At 35.0% G+C, this 24,091-nt stretch overlaps 1 protein-coding gene across 6 annotated transcripts in view; it reads left to right on the forward strand.

Annotated features, from left to right (window-relative positions):
- The window catches only part of TAB2 (TGF-beta activated kinase 1 (MAP3K7) binding protein 2), an 86,191-nt gene that overhangs the window by 7,043 nt on the left and 55,057 nt on the right, over positions 1 to 24,091 (forward strand). The window contains exons 1-2 of one of the 6 annotated variants that reach the window (XM_045805317.2): positions 13,646 to 14,624; positions 17,781 to 17,929. The exons of 1 other annotated variant lie outside the window; for it this stretch is intronic. The gene's annotated coding sequence lies outside the window, so the exon portion shown is untranslated. Of the gene's footprint in view, positions 1 to 13,645; positions 14,625 to 15,643; positions 17,930 to 21,949; positions 22,037 to 24,091 lie in introns of those variants that run through there. 4 more of the 6 variants (XM_045805315.2, XM_045805316.2, XM_087865577.1 and 1 more) reach the window with 4 other exon arrangements.

The raw sequence follows: 24,091 nt of genomic DNA on the forward strand, positions 1-24,091 counted from the left end.
ACAGCAAATTATTGCCCCTCCCCCAAAAAAGTGTGTGAAAGAGTCCTTCCGATTACTAAATTCTACTTATTCCCTGGTTTATTAACCATACTTCTGTCTGAATTAATAGATAATACTATTAGAGTTTTAGCACTCTTAACATTTATGTTAAGGAAAATTTTCTTTTGGCCTATCTTAATGTTAACCTTTTGGATGTTAGCAAACCTGAGCACATCACAGGTTTGCTTTTTGTCATTTTGCCAGCTGGGCAGGCCACAGATACTGCTTGTTCATCAGTATAGAGCCAATGGCAATTCAGTGGAATGATTTTTCCATTCCTTATCAATGAGAGAAAATACTTGCCAATACAAACAAAAACTTGAAATCAGCAACTTGACCTTGCAGAATGTGGTTCTCACACCAGGCAAGTTTTGCGTAGTCAGACAAATCAACAAAAATAGTAATTCTATGAACTAGAGAGATAGGAGATGAGGGGAGTTTACTTAGTTTTAATTATGTCAGCAACTGAAGAAAATAATACTTTTGATTTTGATTTGGTCTCTTAACTTGTCAATATCTACCCCTTTAACTAAATATCTTAATTTTACCGTGGTAAGGTTCAGTGAGGTTTAATAAGAAAAGACCTGAGCTTTAAAGTCAGATGAGCCCCAGTTCAACTCCTGGGTTGTATTGCTGGCTTAAGTATGGCCTTAGATTAATTGCTCAAACTCTTTGAGCCTAGGACTTTTCTTTTGAAAAATAATGTGTACTAATACCTATCTTAAATGGTAGTTTTAACTATATTATTTGTATTTCTGATGTTACGTAGTACTGTACTGACATAGGACCTAGTAGGGATCAGTAAACAGAATGCAAAATATATCCTATGATACCCTGTGCTTTTCAAGGCAGCTTTTCTTTAGTGTAACTTTCTCATGTTAGCTTCATATTGAGCACCTTCTATTTAGTTAGTCAAGTTTAATTTTTTAAAGTATTAATCTTTCAAATAGAAAAAGGCAAATTCTTGTTGTAGTTACATTAGACATAGAGCTTAAGTAATTAGAAGTAATTTTACATTTGGAGTTTTGCTTTGTTTTTTCCTTCGGGGTACTTACTTTATTTTTGCTCAACAAATAGAATGAAAAAGAAATAATTTCTCTACTGTTTAATTTACTGTTACTCTTTAGACCAAGGATGAAACAAACAAAGCATCATCATTATTTTTTAATCACAAAAGAAACGTGTGACTTCTTTGTATTTTCCTTACCTTTTCCTGTGAAAAAGCCTACATTTTCAATTCGAAAGTAGTCCATGCTCATAATTAAGTTCTTTCTAATTAGAAAATTGGCATGAATCATATTTGAAAACACCTTAAATATGAGGTTAAATAAAATACCATAAAACTTGTGCTACTTTATATAAAATGATCTTTGTATCTTTTCTGTTTTAAGTTCCTAGTTAATATTTTTTTAGTTATTTTGATAATACTCTTCTGTGTCTGTATTTCACAATCAAAAGGAATATAGTGCTAAGTTTCCCAATGTTTATTTATTATTGGATTAACTGTGATTTTTTGCTTTATTTCCTAAAAGTTTTTTTATCTTAATCTATTGTGTGTCCTAATGTGATTGTTGTAGAATATTTTGCTCTACTAATTAGTATGAGGTGCTATCTGCATAAATAATATTTTACATATTAATAAATACCATTTGTTTATTGATCACCCAGTAAACTTCAGAACTTTTCCTGGAATTGTAAGTAATACAAATAACTTATTACTAAAATATAAATTCAGCTGCTGTGGTTACTGTTAAACAATATGAAGGAATGAATGAATGAATAAAGAAAAAGTATGTTTAGAACATTTTGTAGTGTGTATATGAAATCTCTAACCCTAGAGGTAATAAATATGTTTTACACACGTGCAGTTTTTGTGCAGTCTGTAAAATAAACCCAGAAGCTCAAAGAATAATGGATATCTAGCCATTATTCATTAGATAAATAACATTATTGCAGAGAGGATTATGAAGTATATGTTGATCTTTTCAGTATTCTTTCTATGCTAAATAGTTTTAGCAAAGTCAGTATGTAGTGTGTAGGATTATTTATAGAATTTTTGTTTTCCTCAAAGACCATTTTTGTTTTCCTCAAATACCATTATTTTAAAAACAACATATTTTCAGAACCTTTCAGATGGGTCACTTAATACCAGTAATAATTAGGTCAGCAAATTAATTTTGCTTTTTTGCCCTTTGCAACAGAGTTCATCTTATATGTAGCAAATCAATAATCATTTGCATAAGAATTTAAATTGAGGTCTACCTTTAAGGATTAATTACATTCAAATCTATGGTATAAAGATAAGGTAAAGATAGATACTTGCTTCCATATTCTTGACTTTCTGTGGGCTGTCCTGTCTTTCGTACTAGCATTTCCTGATCATAGGCTTTTATTGGTGCTAAGTCATCCCTAAAAAATAGTTCTAGAGAAGACAAGGCAAAAACACTTGTTTTTGAAAAGAATTCAGAACTCAAGTGTATGTTGCATTTTAATCCACTGCGCACAGATTGTATCGTTGCAGATAGTGACCTGATAAACACGGAGATTTACTCTTTGCAACTGAAGCAGTTGTGTGTAGGCATCACAGTTACACAGTTGCTAGAAATGAAGAGAAAACAAGTACTTAGGAGATATCTAAGATATTGTCAAAAGTTGGTGGAAATGCAGATACTGTGTATTTGCTTTAAGAGCAACTTGCTGTTTACCTTGTAACTAGCATTTACCTGAACGGTACTTAACTAAGTACTGTTTGCCACTTTATGATGATTTTCTTAGGAAATGGAAAAATAAACTTCCATTTCCACATGGACGATTCTGCTTTTTTACGTAGGAAAATGTATTGACATGTATCGTTGAGCTTGCCAGCTTGCCTATTTCTTCTTTCTTTCTCTCCTTCTTTTCTTCTTTCTTTTTTTGTGAGTTTTTTCCCCCCAGGGTTTTTGTAGGTAAGGTAATTGGTCAGCCTGAGTGAGACATCCTCATTCTCTTCAGGTGATTTTCCCCTCATGAACAATGGCATGAATTTACAGGATTACTGTTCAGAGCCATTCCTGTATGTCTGCAAGTGGAACAAGAAGTACTCTTCCTTGGGGAAGGTAGCTTGAACTGTTCATGGGAAGATTGAACTGGTGATCTTAGCCAAACCAAGCTATAGGATTAGTACTTCAACTTTTATAGGCTGTCACGTGATCAAAAGAATAAAAAGAAACTCTGCAGAATTTGTGTCAGATGCCTTTAATGACACACCTGTGCAAAATAATTGGCTAACCCAGGGAATCTTGCCTGACTCATTCTTCCACTGTGCCTCGTGTCTGCATTCTTTATTAGTTAACCTGATTCGCTTATCCAATAGTTTTGAGTTTCTGCTGTGTGCTAGGTACTTTGCTAAGTGACAGAGATGGAAAGGTGAATAAGATATAGGTCTTGCCTTCAACAGACATGTGTACAAACTAGTACGCTATTCTGTAACAAATGCAGTGATAGTGTTAAACATAAAACCCTTAAGGAATTTGTAGGAGGAGTGTCTGACTCTGAGGGATGAAGGGTTACGAGAGTGAAATCTTCATAGGAAGGGTGATGTTTAATTTGAGTGTATGTCAAACAAGGAGTACGAGCTGGGAGAAGAGAGGCCATTTTCTGTCAGAGAAAACAACATGTGTGAAGGATAGAGGGAGGAAGGTCGACACACCTCCAGTAACTGAGTAGTTTCACCATGCATAGGCAGTAGTGAGGGGTTAGTAGGAAATGAGGTGAAGAATTAGAAGACAGCATGAAAATACCTGTATGCTCTGTAAGGTAGATTTGCCTTCCGTCTATAAATGGTGGAAGGCAAGTGCTTAAATTAACATTCTAAAGTTACTTCTGGCTGTAGTGTACAGAATATTAGGAAAAGAGCCAGGCTTGGACAGGAGAGGCAGGCCTTATAACCATGTATTTGGATAAGGAACCGGAGTAATGAATTAAGGCAATGATTAAAGAGAAGAGTACGTAATGAACTTGAGAATACTGAGTGTGAAATAAAACAAGGTAATGGTCACACATGCCCTGGCTTGAGTACCTGAGCGCATAGTGTAATACCTGCCATTTACCAGTGTAAGAACATACCTGGGCAATAACAGGTGAGGAATATATGAGTTCTTTTTGTTCGTTTCAAGGTTCCTATAGAGAGAAAAGAGAAGGAAGATATCATTTTGTTGGGGAAAGACTGGGAAGACTTCTGATTAGATGACATTTGAGTAGGTACCTGATGAAGCGATAAAGGGAAAAAGCTTTCCAAATAGAGGCAATAGCAAGTGCAGAGGCCTTTAGATGGGGGCATGCTTGCCATGTTCCGAGAGCAGGAAGGCCACTGTAGTTGGTGCTAAGAGAGAGGGAAAGGGTAGATGAGATCCATGTATGTATTTCATGCAGTATCTTTAGATTGTAGTAAAGAATTTAGATTTTATTCAGGATGTGAAAGGAAGCCCTGAAGGGTTTTAAGACATGATCTATTTGCCTTCCCCCCCCCTCATTTTTTAGAACATGTTTATTTGTTCACATTGTATATGTATGGCTGTATATCTTTTTATCATATGTAAGATTTGTGTAACCAGCACAGTCAAGATACAGAACTAGAATCTTGATGAGGTCGTACTTATCCATTTTTCCTTTTGTGGATTGTGCCTTTGTTGTCAAGTCTAAGAACTCATTGCTTAACCTTAGATCCCAAATTTTCTTCTGTAAGTTTTCTGAAACTGTTACATTTTGGATATATAGATCTATGACCATTTTGACTCAATTTTTATTTAAGATGTGGTTTTTTAAAAAGATTTTATATATTTAAAAAAAAGATTTTATTTATTTGAGAGAGTACGCACACAAGCAGGGGAAAGGCAGAGGGAGAAGCAGACTGTTTGCTGAGCCGGGAGCCCGATGCGGGACTTGATACCAGGACCCCAGGATCATGACCTGAGCCAAAGGCAGACACTTAACCGACTGAGCTACCCAGGTGCCCCTAAGAATCGAAGTTTAGATTCAGGTCCATTTTTGTCTATGGATGCCCTCGTTGTTCCAGCACCATTTGTTGAAAAATTGTATCTTTCCTCCATTGAATTGCTTTTGTACCTGTGTCAAAAATCAGATGGTTGTATTTGTAAGGGTTTATTTCTGTATTCTCTGTTCCATTCCATTGATCTTTGTGTCTATCCCTCCATTAGTAACTATCTTGATTACTGTCACTATATGTAGTAAGTCTTAAAATCAGGTGGTAAAATTCCTCCAGTTTAATTTGCCTTTTTTCAGATTTGTTAAAACTATTCCAGTTCCTTTCCATGTAAAATTTATAAAATTTTACAAAAATCCTGGGATTTTGGTAGGAACTCCATTAAATCTATAGATCAGTTTGAAGAAAATTTGCATCTTTACTTTGTTGAGTCTTTCAATCTGTGAACACAGTATATCTCTCCTTACCTCTAGGTGGTCTTTGATTTCTTTCATCAGCATTGTGCAGTTTCCAACACACAAACCTTATACATGTTTTGTTAGACTTATGCCTATGTACGTTTTTTGGAGCATTTATAAATGATACTGTGTTTTTAATTTTGGTTTCTAGTTGTTCATTGCTAGTTTGTAACAGTATTATAGGTTTCTGTTAGTTGCCCTGGTTTCTGTCGACCTTGGTAAACTAAACAATTTTAGAAGGTTTTTTTGTAGATTCCGTGGGTTTTCTAATGTGTCTATGAATAGAGACAGTTTTATTTCTTCTTTCCAGCCTGTGTGCCTTTTATTTGCTTTTCTTGTCTTACTGCTCTAGCTAGTACTTCCAGTACTGTGTTTAATAGGAGTGGTGAAATCAGACAAGTTTGTCTTGTGCCCGAATGCATTCAGTCTTTCACCATTAAGTATGTGTTAGCTGTAAGTTTTTTGTAGATGCTGTTTATCAGGTTGAGAACGTTCCCTTTCTGTTTCAAGAATTTTTATCATGACTGGGTATTGAATTTTATCAAGTGCTCTTTCTACAGTCAATAGGATCATATTTTTCTTCATTAAACTGTTAAACTGATTGTAACTTTTCTTTTTAAAGATTCACTGAGGCTGCTATGTGGAATAAACTATGGGAGTGGGGCAAAGTTTTAAGCAGGGAAACCATATTGGAAATTATTACAGTAGTCCGAATGAAAGATGATAGTGGCTTGGACCAGGGTAGTAACAGGAAAGGGTGAGAAGAGGTCAGATTTTGGATATGTTTCAAACCTTGCGTGGGCAGGAATTGCTGATGAATTGGATCTGAGGCATAAAAGAGAAGTCAGGGATGACTCCTAAGGTTTTTGGCCCAAGCAGTTGGAACTATAGAGTCGCTGTTTACTGAACTGGAGAAGACAGTGATGTAGCAGGTTTGGGCTGGGCAATCAAGAGTTTGTTTTTGCACATGTTAACTTTGAAAGGCCTATTAGACTTGTAAATATCAAGTAGGTGATTAGGTATACAAAATAGAATTCCAGCAAGAGATCCAGGCTAGAAATAGAAATTTGAGAGCTATCAATCAAGTTCATGTATGAGAAATTTATGGTGATATTTACTAAAAACTGTACCTGTAACCTTTTTCTTTTTACTGTACTATTATCTAAGGTTTATTTACAAAGTGCCATATTTTCCTACCACGTGAAGAACTTTTACCAAGTTTCAACTTGGATTGGTTCTATTTATCAGCCTGCTGTTGTGTATCTGACATTAAGTGCACCAGAAATTATGTGATTGAGGGATATATATTTCCTGTAATAATATATTTAACCGTGCTTATTTGATAGAAAGGGGACTATAATAGTAGTATAGACACATGTGTCTTACTTATTTTCAGAGGGTTGTCCTGAACCTTTATAAAAGGAAATATTTCTTTGTGTTTTGTGAAAAAGGTTTGACACTATTATGTAAATGCCTTATAGGCTTTCTGTGGTAAAAACAGGACAGGCAGAGAGACAGATCAAAAAAATTAAAAACAAGGATGCAAAATAGCTAGCAAGAAAGAGACTTCAATTTCTGAGTTAGACCCAAAAATAAACTGGTAAAGGGAGAGGGTGAGCCTCAATTTACAGAATTGGTAAAAAGATCTTCTGAGTTCCATTCAGATAGGTTTATTTCATAGAAAGGTTATTTCAGAAAATATTTTTTAAATGCCACAGTCTTTTCTGTTGTAACTAATTAACTCATAATATTTTTTATCAATAGTTTATATATTTCTAGCACTTATAGTTCCTCTATCATAGGACTTACCATATTGTGTTATAATATTCTGTTTACTTTTCAGTTTCTCCCACTAAGTATAAGTGTTTACAGCATTAGTACAATGCCTTGGCACTTAAGCGCTCTGTAAGTATTTGTGAATGAATGAGTGAAGACACACACACTGCTAAAGTTTAAAGCTAGTAACCTTGCTTGCTTTTGAAAGTAAATGAGTTTTTGAGATTCCAGAGTCTGGGTTATTTATGGTCATATGTCTCTTCTGAGTACATTGAGTTGATGCTTTCAAAGGAACATTATACTCCTACAGAACGCACATAGCAACAATACTAACCAAAGTTAGTGAGGCACACGTTTTGCCTATTGTTATCTGTTCTTTTTTTCCTCGTGGTAATGGATTTATGCAAAATCATCTCAACTTTGGCTCAGACTTCTTGTATTGAGTGGGGCACACGTTGCAAATAGTAGGCTAAGCTTAGAGTTTAGTCCGTAGTAGCATGTCTCATGGGAAATTCCCTACACACATTTTAAAAATCTGTCTCTTACCTAGTCCTTCTCCCCATTTCTAGGTAGATGGTAGATTTATAGGCCAACTTTCTCTTCAGTAATAATTATACTTTCAAAAGCATTTTCATATACCTTTATTTCTTTGACCTTTACAAGACAAAAATACCATGAGGCTTTATTGTTCCATGCAGATTCAAGTACCCTGAGAACATTTATTTTTGTAGCCATGTATTTTATTTCCAGATCCATAGTGTGTTTTACATGTATGTGTATATATATGTGTGTGTGTATGTATCTATAAATACATGTATATGTCATGTTAGTCCATAACAAATTAAGTTTATAGGAAGAAGCTTTCTCTGATATTGTTGATGCAATAATAAATGCTTAATAAATGTTAGCTGTTTATAGAAAATCTTTAGTTCATAAATTAGCCGTAAAATTACTATCAAAATAATAAACTTAAAACTCTATAATCCTTATTGTTATGCTTATTTTCATGTGAATTTCTTGACCCCACCCTTTCCTAAATTTTATCTAACTCTTCTGACTCTTTTGTTGTAAATTCTTGGTCTTCAAGTCTCTTTTCCTGCTTAGCACCTTTTCCTAATTCCCTAGGTCAGTGTCACCACCTTCTACTGAAACTCAGTACTGTATAATTCTACAAAACCTGTTAACCTCTCTTGGGGAGGAATGTCAGTGATCCAGCTATGTTTTAAGATCTAGAAAGTTTGTTACCACTATGAAGTACAGCTTAGCAAGGTTTAAGAGTAGAATAAGCCATCAGATAAGAGACTGTTGTGTTACTGTGATTGTCCAGGTATCAGATACATGAACAAGGACATTGTGGATATAGAAAGGGGCATGAATGCAAGAAATATTTGTGGAAGTAATCAGTGGAACTTTGCTATTGATTGTATATAGAGAGGAAAACAATTGAAGACCCTGAAATTGCCAGCTTCAGAATCATGCTCTGTAATTAATAATTGACATAGAGGTACATTATTGGGTGGAAGACAGTGAGATAAGTTTTAGACAGTTTAGATAAGTTTAGACAGTTTTAGACTTTGGGTTCCTAGCATGGCATTGTCAGGCTGTTAATTTTACTTGTTCCAGTCCCTCCGCACCAGGCCCTTGCTTGCCTTCCCCCTCACTCACTCTGCATTCCATTATTATTGGTCTAAGAACTTCCCTTTAGGAAAAGTAATTTCTTTTTGGTTATAAGTAACAGTAGAAATTGTAATGTGTGGAACGCAGTTCCTTGTTTGCTACTGGCATTCCCATTATTCTCATCTCATCCAATGAAAAAGATTACTTAGAACGATATTTACCACCATCACTACTACCACCTCACCCCACACCCACCCAACCTCTGGGATATTGGTACATAAGTTTTTATATTTTTTGAAATAAATGAGTCAACTTGATAGAGATCTTTGAAGAAAAACAAAACTTTATGAAGTGTTTGTGATTAAAACATTAATCAGTGAGTAGAGTAACACCTCATTCATCTGGTTTCATTAGGTAATAAATATGCTGCATAACATAATTGAAACTTACCCCCAAACGGTTTTTTATAGATTTTATGTATAGAGATTTTTATATTATATATACACTACATAGGTTTTACTTATACGTGTGTGTGTGTATACATTTAATAGCTCCAACTATGTTTCTTTATCATGTTTTATATGATTTACTACCTTCTGAAATAGGAAACATTCCCCTTGCTCCACACTTAACCTGTTCTGAAAGATAGAAATAGCTTTTTGTTTCAAAGCTTCAGAATGAGAGTCAGAAGCCCTAGGTTCTAGTCCAAGGTCTAAAAGTAAATTCCTGTGTGAAATATTTTGTTTTTTTACCACTGAATCCGTGGAATCTGGAATAGTGCCTGGCGTGTAGTAGGTGCTTAGCAAATATTTTTGAAACAAATCATTGTTTTATGTCTACTTTAGCACTCCTTTCCTGATTTATTACTTGGACTTCATTACCACCTAGCTTCTGAGTTTTTAATATAATAGGAGTATCTAGGTTTTGATTGAAGTGAACTATTAAACTTAATTTATGTTGTCCTTTAGCTGCTTAGTGGCATTTTTGGCCTTCTTGATGTATTTTCTTGTGTACTTAAAGTTGTCAAACAAATGACCTTCTAATACTCAATTTATTGAGAATAGTTTCCTTACTGAATACATTCCATATGCCTTTATTATGTGTAAGCAGTGTCTTATTTACAGGGATATAGCCTATGTCCCCAGGGATCTTATAACCTAGATGAAGAGACACAGAAGTGAAACTGTAAGAGACAAATTAAATGTTGGATCGTGAAGCATTGACCCACAGGTACAGTGGGAGTTCTAGGAATAGAGAGATCCATGTGAGCTGTAGCAGTAGCAAAATAATTCAAGGAGATGAAGCTTGAATTGGTTTTGGAAAGTAGTTAAAGATTTTGATAAGCATCAAGACGGAGAAATGACATTCTAAGCCAGGGCATTAGCCTAATCAGGAAAGAAAGCTGGGTTAAACATGTTCAGACAAGCCTGACTGGATTCTGATAGGTGTGAGGACAAGTGGGAAATGAAAGTAGGTGGACTTAGTACTGAGTTTTACTCTAGCTCCATGAAACTGAAGGGGTCTGAGGACAGAATTTAGAGGAATCCCTGCCTTTACGGGAGAAAAAGACCCCACATCTTTGTTTTCACTAACAGGAACCTGTAACTGAAATTTAGCATTTCCTTCTACTGACAGTCCCTATTTACAATGGTTCAACTGATAATTTTTCAGCTTTCTGATGGTGCAAATGAGATATGCATTCAATAGAAATAATACTTCAAATTTTGAATTTAGATCTTTTCCTTGGCTAGCAGTACGCAGTGCCGGACTCTTTTGTATGCTGGGCAGCAGCAGCGACCCACGGCGCCCAGTCAGCCACAAAATCATGAGGGTGAACAACCAATATCAGCTTACAAAACCATTCTGCTCCCAAACAGCCATTCTTTTTCACATTCAGTACACTATCCAATAAATTACATGAGATATTCAACATTTTATTATAAAATAGGCCTTGTGATTTTGCCCTTACTGAGCACATTCAAGGTAGGCTAAGCTAACCTGTGATGTTCTGCAGGTTAAGTGGATTCGATGCTTTTTTGACTTATGGTTTCAAGCTGCAGTGGGTTGGGATGGAACCCCATCATAACTCAAGGAAGGTCTGTATTAGGATTTTAGGCAGTAAAGCACAGTAGTATTAGCAGTGCCTGTGATTTTATTACTAATAGTAAAGCACAGATATTTTCAAATTACTATATAACTGCTGATATTTCTGAATAGAATTTATTCAAAGTACTACTTCAAAATTATGGTTTTTAGACTTCTGCTAGATTTTATTTTGTTGGGTGTTAATAAAGAAGCGTATATATTAACATACCACAAATACAGGTTTTAAAAGAAACTTGGTAACTTTCAGTATAATTGGTTTTCTTTGTAATCATTTATGCATTTAAAACCACTCATATTTTTAAAAAATAATTATGTTTTTAATAAAATTGACTTTCTTTGTAATCCTACATACTGTATTTAATGCATTTAAAAATATTCTGAGAGGGTATCTGTAGCCTTCTTCAGACTGCCAAAGGGGTTAATGACACCAGATCTAGTGAAACCAAATGGGAAAAGGCCTTGAAAACCATGCCAAAGAGTTTTAGTTGAAATGATAAGTAGAGGAGGAGCCTAATAAATTTTTTATTTGTTTGTTTTAATTACAGGATAAATACAAGTTAACTTAGAAAATTTTTTTAATTTCATTAAGTTTACAAAAAAGAGGGAGTTCTTTATTTCACAGCTATAGATAAAGTTTACAAGGTAACAAAAACTTGTCTATAATCCCACACTCGTTATCCTTATACTCTTCATGTATCTGTTCCAGTTTATTAAGTTCTTATGCAACTTAATAAATCTTTATCGAAGTGGTTATATAGGAGCATTTTTAATCTGCTGTACTATACTTGATAGGTCAAGTAGGAAGACTTTGGTGGCAGGGAAGTAAGCTATAGATCTGGTCATTTAGATGTGGGATGATTGGGGTAGTGTGGTAGCGGTAGGGGTGGAGTAGAATTGGTGATTCCAAGAGGTATTAAAGAGCTTAAAGGGCTTGGTGGTAAACATGGAGGCTGAAATGCATGGAGTGGTGTAAGGGAAAATAACAAAGTTAAGAATAGAGTGCCTAGATTAGGATTCCTGGAATAATACCGTACTGGTTCACAATACTTTATCTGTAACCCAAGGCCAACTGTGTTTTGGAATTCAAAATCTTTTGAATTTTAGAAAGGAAACATGGTGTTTATATTGTATATTATGTAACACCCCCAGCAAGGTCCGAGGCATTGTAATTAAACACTGATATTTCTGTAGCGAAATCTAGAAATAGTCACAGTAGGCTAACTAAAGCCTATAAGTAGCCTCCAGTGAGTTCAAAGCAGGTTTTTTGCCACTACCAGATGAGGTTTTGGGTTTTTTTAAGATTTTATTTTTAAGTAATCTCTACACCCAACATGGGGCTTAAACTTACAACGCCGAAATCAATAGTTGCATGTTCCTCCAACGCCAGGCACCCTGTCCAGATGAGTTTTGACATGAAGTTTTATGAAAAAAATCTTTTAAGAACTTGTTAGATTTCAGAACTGTGGAAGTGATTGTAGACTGTATTGACTATGACATCCAGGGAGGAGAGTCTTAGGACGTTGTGTTTTGAGGAATGTTGATTATGAAATTGATAAGATTTGAAAGAAAAAAGGGTATAGAAAGGCAAGAGAAGAGTTTAGGTTACTTCAATTTTCAGGCTGAAAAAATTACTGTTTCTGATAAAAATGGGAAGTTGAGGAGGGAAGCTGTTGTGGTAAGGAGTTTAAGTTTAAACTTCCCTTTTATTTTTCAAGTATTCCATAGTGGTAGAATGAGCTTAAAAGTTTACAAGTGGAATATAAAATGTCCTTTTAAAATGAGCTCTTAATTTTCAGAACCCATGACTATGATGTTGAGACCTGAAGGTACTTCAAGGTTGAGAGTGGTTGAAGAGGTGCTCCTAGATAGTTAAGGGTTGTGGCCCTGCTCACCAAAACAAAACCTGGAAAATAGACCGAAAGAAGTAGAGTGAGATACTTGTACCCCAACAGCATTCTTTTCCATGTGGTTGACTCATTGATATGGCCATATTTATAATGATGTGAATATATGTAATAGTAGTAACTGTTGCAGTGGTAGTGGGCATGTTTTATTTGAATGCTTTCCACATGCCCGGCAGTGTTCTAAGTGCTTTACATAGGTAGCCTGGTGGTATCTTTCTTCCTTGTAGACTGGGTCATGACAGCAACTAGGTGGGAAGCATTAGCGCAGGTAGAGGTACGATTTTGATCCCAGTTCACTTTAAAAATCTGGAATATAGATAATTCATGAATATATAGAATTAAGTAGGTTTTAACTATTGCCATTCTGTGGGGGTTTTTTTAAATCTAATAAATGGACTCATATTATTAATATTGTTTTTTTTTTAAGATTTTATTTATTTATTTGACAGAGAGAGAGACAACCAGCGAGAGAGGGAACACAAGCAGGGAGAGTGGGAGAGGAAGAAGCAGGCTCCTAGCGGAGGAGCCTGATGTGGGGCTCGATCCTAGAACGCTGGGATCACGCCCTGAGCCGAAGGCAGACGCCTAACGAGTGCGCCACCCAGGCGCCCCTATTAATATTGTTATATAAGTAAAATTTCTTAGAAATAGGGACATAGAAGTCTAACAAAAATGAAATAAGTTTTTTCAATAATTACTCTTAAAATTAGTTTAATTACTTTATATCTATTGTATACAAATGTATGCGTTTACTTTCTGATTCATAGTTTTAAAAGGCAAATTTTGTCTTAAACCTTTATTCAGATTCTGCTACTGACTTATATAATTCGAACTTCATGTTTTTATTAAGTAAGGATATTGGACTAGATATACATAAGGCTCCTTTCAGCGTCAATCTCTACGATTCTGAATGTTTAGGTTTCATCAAGTAGAAGAGAAAGATTGAACTACAACTTAAAGGAGATTCTCCTGCACTTACGCTGTAAGTGCAGATAAGTGTCTGAGGAAGACGAGCGAGGATGAGTGTCCCACTGAACCTGCATCCTTTTGACAAACGTTAAGCATGGAAATAACAATCCTAGGAAACTAGAAGAATGTGTACACTGTTGACCAGAAAAATTTTCAAGAAAAGAATGATCAGTAATCATTCAAGTTAGTAATCAATCAAGTTAATACAACATAGAGGAGGGAACTCTGGACCAGGAGTTAGAAAGCCACAAATACATTTCTGGCCCTCAATCTGCCATGGATTGAAGTTTTTGATAATTAGTATATTAATTTTCTGAACCTTGCAAAATGACAGTAATAATTACCTAGCCTTCTCAGGGTAGTTTTTCATGAAGATCAAATGATAGGATGAATTAGAAAGTACCCAATAAAACTTAAAATATTCTATGAAGTGATGTTACTGCAAAATGGTGGATGAGGATCCTGAAAAGGTTATTGTATTTGATTATCTGAATAAAGCTGTTCTCAAGGGAGGAAGCTTGGAGGCAGATTAAAACAAAGTTGAAGCCATAGTATAACTACACGATAGAGAAGTTTGGCAAGGCATGAATGGTAAGAGACAGATGGCCTAGCATAGCATAGTCATTCCTTACATTGCTCTTGCAGTTTTTTGTATGTTTGTGTTTCTCACTTGAGGAGGAGGCAGAGGGCAGGAACCACAGCTCATTCTCTTTCCGCAGTGCCTTGAATAGCTATTTTCATATGAATAAATACCTGCTGGACAAGACTTAACTGGTAAGGAAATACTTTGTGGTATGAGTATATACATGGATGTATGTTTGAGATGGTTACGACTTAAACATGTTCATAGGTTGAAGGGAGAGATTGAAAAGAAATGTGACTGGTTTCCTCAAGATGTGAACGAAAGAGGATAGCATCTCGAGCCGTAGATGGAAGTGCTGGTCTTACTAGTAAGAGACTATTTCCTGCAAAAAGCACCAGACCCAGGAGGTTTTACCATTGAATTCTTAAAACCTCAAGCCCTAGATAACTATTTCAGAGCATAGAGAAGAAAAGGTAAGCTTCCCAGTTCTTTTTACAAAGACAGCATGACATGATAATAAAATATGAGCGTAAAAGATTACACACCAGTCTCACAAAAGTTGGTGCAAAAAATGCTTAATAAAACTATTAAATGGAAACTACCATTACATTAACAGAATAATATTGTAATGGAGTAGAATTCAATGTTTAAATATAGAAATTTAGAAATGTAATGATAAATGCATTCATATGGTACTAGGTAAGAGGGGGTTGTGACTATCTTGAGGGATAACAAAAAGGAGGGAAATCAACATTTATCTCTAATAATCCTTCATGAAACAGGGATAAATGAATAGATCTAAGATTTTACATATCTCAGACCAGAAGTCTGCATTTTGTTATTAGAAATGATGAAATACTGAATTCCTTTTTAAAAGTCATAAATCAAGAAAGGTTTGTCCAGCATTAACTATTCTATAACATTGTCTTTGGAATACTGTCCAATGTAATTAGACTAAAAAACAAAATAATTATTGAAAGGGAGGAGGCAAATTTATTTATAAATGACATTGTGTATCTGGAAAAGACAAAAAGAATCTACTTACAGATTACTGTGAGTAATGAGATTTCATTATGATAGTTATGAAATAAAAACAAAAATTAATTGTTTAAAGTATTTTTCTTGATTGTCTTTAAACTGAAAGTCCATCTGTATGGATTAATGAATGGAAATCCTCATTCTTAAGTACTTTTTTTTTTTTTTTTTTGCCTTCTAGGGAATACACAGGCTGAATTTAATCTAATCATCTCTAAGTAAATTGCAGTGTGTTTTGAATGAGACACTTTCCATGTTAACTTTTTTTTAAAAAAAGACTTTATTTATTTGAAAGAGAGAAAGAGCAGGGTGGAGGGGCAGAGGGAGAGAGAGAAGCAGGCTTCCCACTGAGCAGGGAGCCCGATATGGGGCTTGATCCCAGGACCCAGAGATCATGACCTGAGCCAAAGACAGATGCTTAACTGACTGAGCCACCCAGCCACCCCTCCATGTTAACTTTTAAAAACGGTTTTGAAATAAAGCTGTAGCAGTGAATAGAGTGATTTAAGGAAATCTTTTTTTAAATCCTTGTTACTTTGATACTTGCCTTATTACTTGGTAATGCTAGGGAAGGTGTAATCTGATCTTTGAGCCATATTTGGTAAATAATAATTTTGTATGGAACCCACAGTTCTATCAGTAAGAGGAAAATTATTGCCCAAATGTAAGGCTTTTCTTCGCCCTTAAAGCATTTCCTGACTTAAAGACCAAGTTTTATCGTGCATGGAAATAGTTTTGTTTTTTAAAGTACAGCGTATTCCAGATCTGTAACTTTTTAACAAGAGTGTGTGGATAAAGGTATTTTCTACTTTACTTAGTAGGGAGAGTTACATGTCTCCTTGTTTACCACTGATACTGTTTATATCCTAAAAAATTGTTTTATTTTTATTCATCATCAGCTCTTGACTTGAGCTCTCTCACACATTTCCTTTGTAGCTGTTCTGAAATCAATGTTGATGAATCAATTATATCTCTTTGGATCTGATGTGGTTGAGTTATTTAAACATAAAGCTTGTTACATAGCTGTTTCTTTAGCATATATAAAAGTGAAAACTTAAGTTTACCCATATGTTTAAAATTAAAAAATGTGTTTCATTCTGTTGTAATGCAGAAAAATGTATTGAATACCCACTGTGTGCCAGGTTGTTAGGTACCTCTATATTTTAGCTAATTCTCTTGACAGTCCAGTAAGGTATGGTGTGGTATCCCACTTAATAGAAAATAAAAACTTGTTCAGAGTTTTAGTCCAAGGCCATCCTGAAACCACATTTGAACCTGGATCCATCTTTCCCAGAATTTTTTCACCGACAACGCGCCATCACAAAAGATGGGAAATTAGCATTTTTTCTTAAAAACTACTTTGATTCTGTTTCTCGTTTTTGTGTTGCTAGTCACAAGAAATGCAGGGAGTTAAGTTATTTGAATCCTCCTCTTCATTTTTTTTTTTTTTTGGTCCTGTTACAGTTTTCACAGTCTGCCATCATTTGACAGTAGCAGAGCATTCAATTTATTTTGACTGCTATGACATTTGTTTCTTAGAGAAACTCCTACGAGTGCCAATTCACCAAGCATAAGGAGATCGTTTCCAGGCCCTCGTACAACAGTCTACCATTTTTAATATCCTACCATTTCTGTAACCTTTGTAGTTACAGGGTTTTGTTTTTTTTTAATATGGACCGAACAAATTTATAAAAAAAAAAAAAATTGAATCTATTTTGGTAATGGAAAAAAAAATTTCCAGTGTGGTTACGAACCACATCTTATGAGCTGTTCTTTGCCTCCCACTTTAAGAATTACCAAGTATTTTTAAAAATTGGAACCTGAAATTCAGTTCATTGCTTGGATGCATTTCTTAAGAAACCTCTGAGAATTGATTGTAGGAAATTAGGAGAGCAGTTAGAAGATGATTGGAAATAAGATAGTGAGAGAAGAGCAAAATGACCTGAAAATGAGGACTTTACAATTTTAATTTTACCAGTGAAAGTGGATTTGTTTTCTCTTTCTGCTATACTCTGTGGTCCCATATTGGACAGTCTGTTGCAAAAAGCCATTACAGATTTCATGTAGGCCACTGTTTGAGTAGCTGGAACTGGGAGTCTAGAGTAGAACTGGGTGAAAGTAAGACAATGACTTAACTAATGTAAATAGCATCTTCTGATAACTTGTAACTTAAGAGATCCTTTTTCCACCTCAGAATATTTTATGTGAGACACACTGGGGACTACCTCACTGCTGTTAGATCTCATAATGTTATCTGGTCACATTTCTTCTGCCTACCTCTAGTTTACTCTAGTTTCTCTTCTGCTTTCAAGGCTCCAGACCCAGTTCCTGGACCTGCCCTGGAAAAGAAGTATCCAGTAGAGATGAGCTCACTGCAGTTACTTAATTAAAAATTTGTAAGCTACAAAAATGGCAATGGGCCAACCAAGAACAGCTACAATTTGAATTTTTCTATTTCCAGGTATGCTAAAGTCCATGGCACCAGTCAAGCTTAGCCTGCGTAACTGCCTTACCATGACATTTGTAATAACCAAAACTTTACTTTCAACATCTGTGGTCCTCTTGCTTTCAAGTATAGTAACAATCCTAACATCTAGGTAACATGCAGCTACTCTTGACTTTAACATACCTTTTGCTGAATATTTCTAATTTAACTTGTTTGCTAGTAGTAGCAAACTAATGCAAAAACGATTTCAGAAAAATAAGTTTGAAATGCTATTGAGTTAGGCCCTGTAAATGTACAAAAAATACTCTAGTCTTCATTGAAAAGTAAACATTAATGACAACAAAACTGTCTTCCTTTAAGATGTTCACATGTAGTATAAGTAGTACAGGGAATTAAATAAATGATCCTAGTTTTCTTAACTATTCTACACTATGAATGTCTTCACATAGAGTTAATACATTCTTCAGTAATTGGAAATCATAGGATTTCTGAATAGAACCAGATAATGTATTATATAGTACTTTTTACTTGAAGAATTTTTAATGTAAGTATATAACTAATATTTGCTATATTTTTACTTGATTGTTCGAAATAAATCAAGTAAGAAAGACATCGTAGTTGGAATTGTCCTGGAATATAACAACATAACCAAAAACTGAGGTTTCCTGTTGCCTTACATTTTAACGGAATAACAACTACTTATGGATGGTTAGAGCGCAGATGTCAGTTAGCTTTTAAGGACTTTTATTGCTTTTACCTATTTGTATAGATTTAGAAACAGGATTAATCCATAAAAGGTGACTTTATTTACTAAATGGGCAGATAGCCATATATATCTTTTGTTTTTATTTTTTTTTTTATCTTTTCTAAAGATTTATGTGGGGGGGGGGGGTTCAGAGAGAGAGAATCCCCAAGCAGACTCCCCACCAAGCCTGGAGCCTGACATGGGGCTCAATCCCATGACCCATGATCATGACCTAGCTGAAACCAAAAGTTGGACGCATAACCAACTGAGTCACCCAGGCATCTCCCCATATCTTTTGTTTTTAAAGTTCAATTCGGAGGAACTGAACAGAGGAATTTTATATCCCAACTGTGATTTTGAAAGATGATTCTAATATCCTAACTTGTGCTTTGAAAATTCTCTCCTCCGTCATTAATGTATAATGAATTTAATGTCAACCAGTGTGTTCAGCATTGGGTCACCAGTTATGTCCCACACGATTTGTTTGGTATTGAAAGGATTGTATCTCATGGAGTGTTGAATTAGGACTGGAAAGGGAGCTACTGCCAGAGATACTATAGGGTCATTACCGCTGTCAGGGAAATTGGAGGGGAAATTCAAGAGAGAGTTGCATTTGAATTTCAAGTCTAATAAGTTATCACTGGGGCTATTAGTGATGGTGAAGTTTTTCTACATTCCTGAATGCAATTTTTGTATAAAAAACTAGGCACCATAGGGATGTGGAAATGAATAAACCTTGCTTTCAGTGACCTTACACACAAGTAATACCAAAAAAGTACTGTAATAGGGGTGCATACCGTGTACAGGAGAGTACCAGAAAGAGTCAGCTTTGTGGGGAAGACAACATTTCTACCAAGCCTTGAAGAATAGATAGAATTCTTTTGAGAGAATGGCAGGAATATGTCTGAGTTATGGAAATGAAAATATATAACATGTTCTAGAAATTGTGAGCAGTCTAGTGTGCCTAGAAAACAGTGTACAGGATATGATAGAAAATGGATCTATGTCATGCATGCTTTCAAATGTCAGGTGAAAGAGTTGGGACTTGATTCAGTAGTAGGTAATGGAAATCTATTGAAGATTTCTTAGCATTGGCGCACTTAAGTAGGTGAGTTTTTTGAAAAGCTGACTGCAGTAGGGTAAGGGTTGACTTGATGAAGTCAGAGATTAGGCATTAGTAATACCTAATTAAGGACGACATTTATTGTTGTATGTACCAGACACTAGGTGTGAAGAGTTTTACCTGCAATTTCTCATTTAATCCTTATTACAGGAATGTGAGAAGTAACTGAAATAATACGCTCTAGGCATTTAACACAGGACCTGGCCCATAGTCATGGTGAACCAGTAATGCTGAACCATAGTGATTATACTGTAAACTCAGAGAAAAGTGTTCTTGTCACCTTTATGTGTGATAACTTTCTATAAGAGTATTGTGTTTATTGAGGGATTTTTAAGAAAGTAACAATAAACCTCTTTTTCTACTACCTCCTACCTTTTTCTTTTAAACAATTAAACTATCCCATTGGTGAATGAATACTTCTTATTCAGTTTGAGAGCTGAGCATTAGTTCACATTGAGTTAGCCTTTGGTTGAAAAAAAAGGGGGGGGGGGCGCCTGGCTTTTTTGTTTTAACAGGACTGAGCATAGAGATAGTCATGCACCTAAACATAAAGCCCATACATAAGGTTTAAATCAAAATGTAACTATAGATCTCATCTGTCAAGCATCTGGAAAAGTGATAATTGTTGCAGCTGTTAGCTATAACAGTAACAGTTTCAGCATAGATAACATAGGCTTTAAGTTATTTGGAGGTGTATACAGTTGGCTAAGTACAGTTACTTTCAAATTATGCTACTCTTACTCTCTTACCCGTGTATCAGAATACAAATAATGATGGATGGTCTTCCATCCATGTGTCCCTTTACCTAGCCCCCTCTCCAAAATAATTAGCATGTGTTCTTTTTTTTTTTTTTAATTAATTTATTTGAGAGAGAGCGAGCATGAGCAGGGGGGAGGGGCAGAGGGAGAGGGAGAAGCAGACGCCTCACTGAGCAGGGAGCCCGACGCAGGGCTCGATCCCGGAGACCCTGGGATCATGACCTGAGCCAAATGCAGGCACTTAACCAACTGAGCTACCCAGGCGCCCCCTGAGATTATTCTTGACCATCTAATAAAAAAATTCATTCACCAGAACTATAAAAAGACTAATAGCAAACTGTATACAATAGTTTCACAGTGTAATACGTGAAAGACGGGCACACACTAAATTATTGCATTGTGTTGTATTTTAGAGACTTGATTCAATTTGATACTTTTTCACCAATTTCACCTTTGCCCATTTTGAATTCTCTAATTTCTTTTTGAGATTCTGAGTACTGTTATAGTAATGAAATATTTCATTTAAACATTGTTCTTTACAAATACATTTTTATATATTTTCTCTACTAGCAGGCTTAGCAGTCTCCATTCACCAGAGTTGTATTACCAATCAAGTGTATGTGTATAATTTTTAAATTGCCAGTTTAACTTTTTGTTAATTATTAAAACATTTTGTTATTAAGAGAGCACTAATATCTATTTATGCTATGTGTAATTCATGAACATAATCAGCAACACACACCCAATGCTATAACTAACACACACACACACACACACACACACACACACACACACACACACACACACACACACACACGTAGTGCCTGGCCAGAAGTCCACTCTGGGGAAAAGTCAGTTGAGGGCCATGACATTAGAAGGAAGATGGGAAAGTTGAGATGTACCAAAAAAACATGGGGCCAAGTAAGTGTTTGGAACTGCATGGGGATCAGTTGATGGAACTTCTCATAACTTTCTCTGAATCTTCATACTAAGGTGCCATCTTAGATTAACATTTTAACCAGATTATTATAATCTTCACATGCCATTGAGTTCATTGGTTCATTACAAATGTTTATGGTTGATATAAGGTGCTAACTGGTCCTTCCTAGTGCTTTCATTTTCTTTTATCCTCTCTTTTTCCCTCTTACCCATAACAGGAGCTTACTGTCATTTATTTATATCGTGTTTTCTTTTAAAGATATTTATGCACAGGATGGATTATCCAAAAATAGTAAAAAGGGGGCACTAAAAAATAACTGTGTTTCCCATCTTAAAGCCCTAATGTATTGGGGAAAAAAAATAATGAGATATGAATTGGAAAGTACACCCAAGGTAGTTAGTTATATAATATGTTTTGATGAATTATAACCATTCTGTCTTAGATTTATTGCGCTTTTCTTGATCCTTAGAAAATGGTAGCGCTCACCACAAAACCACAATACATAAATTGCCAAGTGTGGCTGACTTGCACATTCCTTTAGAAGAACTTATAACTGGTAAGCCTTTTAACCATAAGAATTGGTCAACATTCATGGACTTGAGGCAATGTATTAAATGAAAAAATTGGAAGTTTTCTTTTTAGGAGGAGGTAGTATGGATCATTACGTACTTCAGCCTTTGATGTTTATTTTTTCCTTTACAAAGTAAATTATTGCAGGGTTATAAAGTTGAGGAATCGATTTTCTGCTAACATAATCCTTTTCTCCTTTCAAGCTTTTAAATAACACGAAAGCTGAACATGATAGCTAATTTAAAGTAGTAGCATTTAGATGACTGATTTGGTATGTTTCTGTTACTTTATTTTTGTAAATAACTGGCTATGTAAAGTGATTCAGTATTACAACTGTTTCATGCTAAATTTATGCTAAAGATGGATTATAATTATCTTGTTTTTAGGCTTAAATGGTGATAGTATTTGAATTTTAGATTTTTAATTACATAGCTATAGTTACCGCATTTTAACTCTTAGGAAAATAACTTGATATTGTAGATTTGGTGGGGGTGGGGTTTGCTTTGCCTTAGTAAAGTTGTAACATCATGTTCCAAGAAATGGAATTCTAATAATTTGCTATTAAAATTTTTTTGAAATTTTTCATGTTCAATTAGTGACATTTGCAAATTCTTTTGAGGTTAATCAGATGTGAAGTGCATCAACTGTTACCTAACTAGCATTTGATGAGATGCTAGATAAGGTATCAGTAAAGTAAAAGGTATTTAAAATAGTGAATGCAATTAGGCAGGGAATATATTTCTTTTTTTTTAAGGTTTATTTTTGAAATCGTATTGAGGCTAAAAGGTTTCAAAATTTGCTTTACTTTAATTTTAAAAATTATAGCATCATTGAGCTGTTCTTACTGCAAAACAGTGCTGCTTTCTCTGATGAAGATACTTTTTAAGAATACCTCACTACACAGTCTGATAATGTCAGCCAATCCACAGAAGACACACAAATTACAATTAGTTATGAGAAAACTATTAACATCATTTTGACAACAAAGAGATAAGTTGAAACATTCTGCCTTCTCAGTAGGCATCCTGGGGAAGTTAGTATTCACAGTTGTTGAGATCAGAGGGGCTTTGCAGTACAGACAGTTGTGTTAAAATTTTAACATGTGTTTCTAAAAATCACCATCTATGCAAATCATGAAAAAAAAAAAAGCCACAGGGGTTATGAAAAAAGCGGAATTTGGGATGCAACACTCAAAAACTTTATCAGAGAACATTAAAAAAAATATAGGAACCTTAAAAAATGACAGTATAGTTTTACACATGTTAAATGATTAAGAAATACATACTCATACACAATATACAAACAAATATTGTACTTTGGAAAAGTTCTAAAGTTTGCTTATGGAAATGAGCATAGATGTGGTAGCTTGTTATTGTGAAGAGGTCAAAGAAGGGTTTTCTGAAATCAGAAGGAAAGTTGTAACACAAGATGTGGATAGGTGGGACCGTGTGCAGATATGGTGAACTGGGTGGTGGATGTTTGAGGTGTGTTCATACTTACATTTTGTGTATTCACACACGCTTGTTTCAGCTGAGTGTGGTTTTGTGTGTTCAGCTAGTGTTTCTTGCTGGCAAAATCACAGCAAAATTCACTTAATGCTCAAATTGTTCCCTGTTATATCAATTGCATTAGAACAAATATACAGTTTCAAAACAAGTGCTTTAGTAGCACTGACTTACGCTGAGGGTAAGGGAAACACTTGTTTTGATAGATAGATGCCACTTTTTATAGTAGTCTTCAAAATCTAGGCATTTTCTGATGCTTGGAGATTTATTGCAGCAAATATTTACTGAGTGTCTAATATTTGGTGTACACTTTTTAAGTATTTAGGAAACAGCAGTGAACAAGATAGTCTTTCCACTTTGGGACTAACAGGACTTGCGTGAAGAATTTTGTTTGTCATCAAGGGTTGGTTTTAAGAAATAAAATTAGGTAGATGAAAGAGAAGTCTAATAACATAGGAATCTACTGGGCAACAGGCTTTTTTCTAACCTTTTAAAATTATATACTTTTACAAGATAATTTCCTGGGATCCTGTCCC

This window comes from Ursus americanus, chromosome 11 (assembly GCF_024610735.1).
Source record: "Ursus americanus isolate L20-20 chromosome 11, mUrsAme1.1.p, whole genome shotgun sequence".
NCBI lineage: Eukaryota > Metazoa > Chordata > Mammalia > Carnivora > Ursidae > Ursus > Ursus americanus.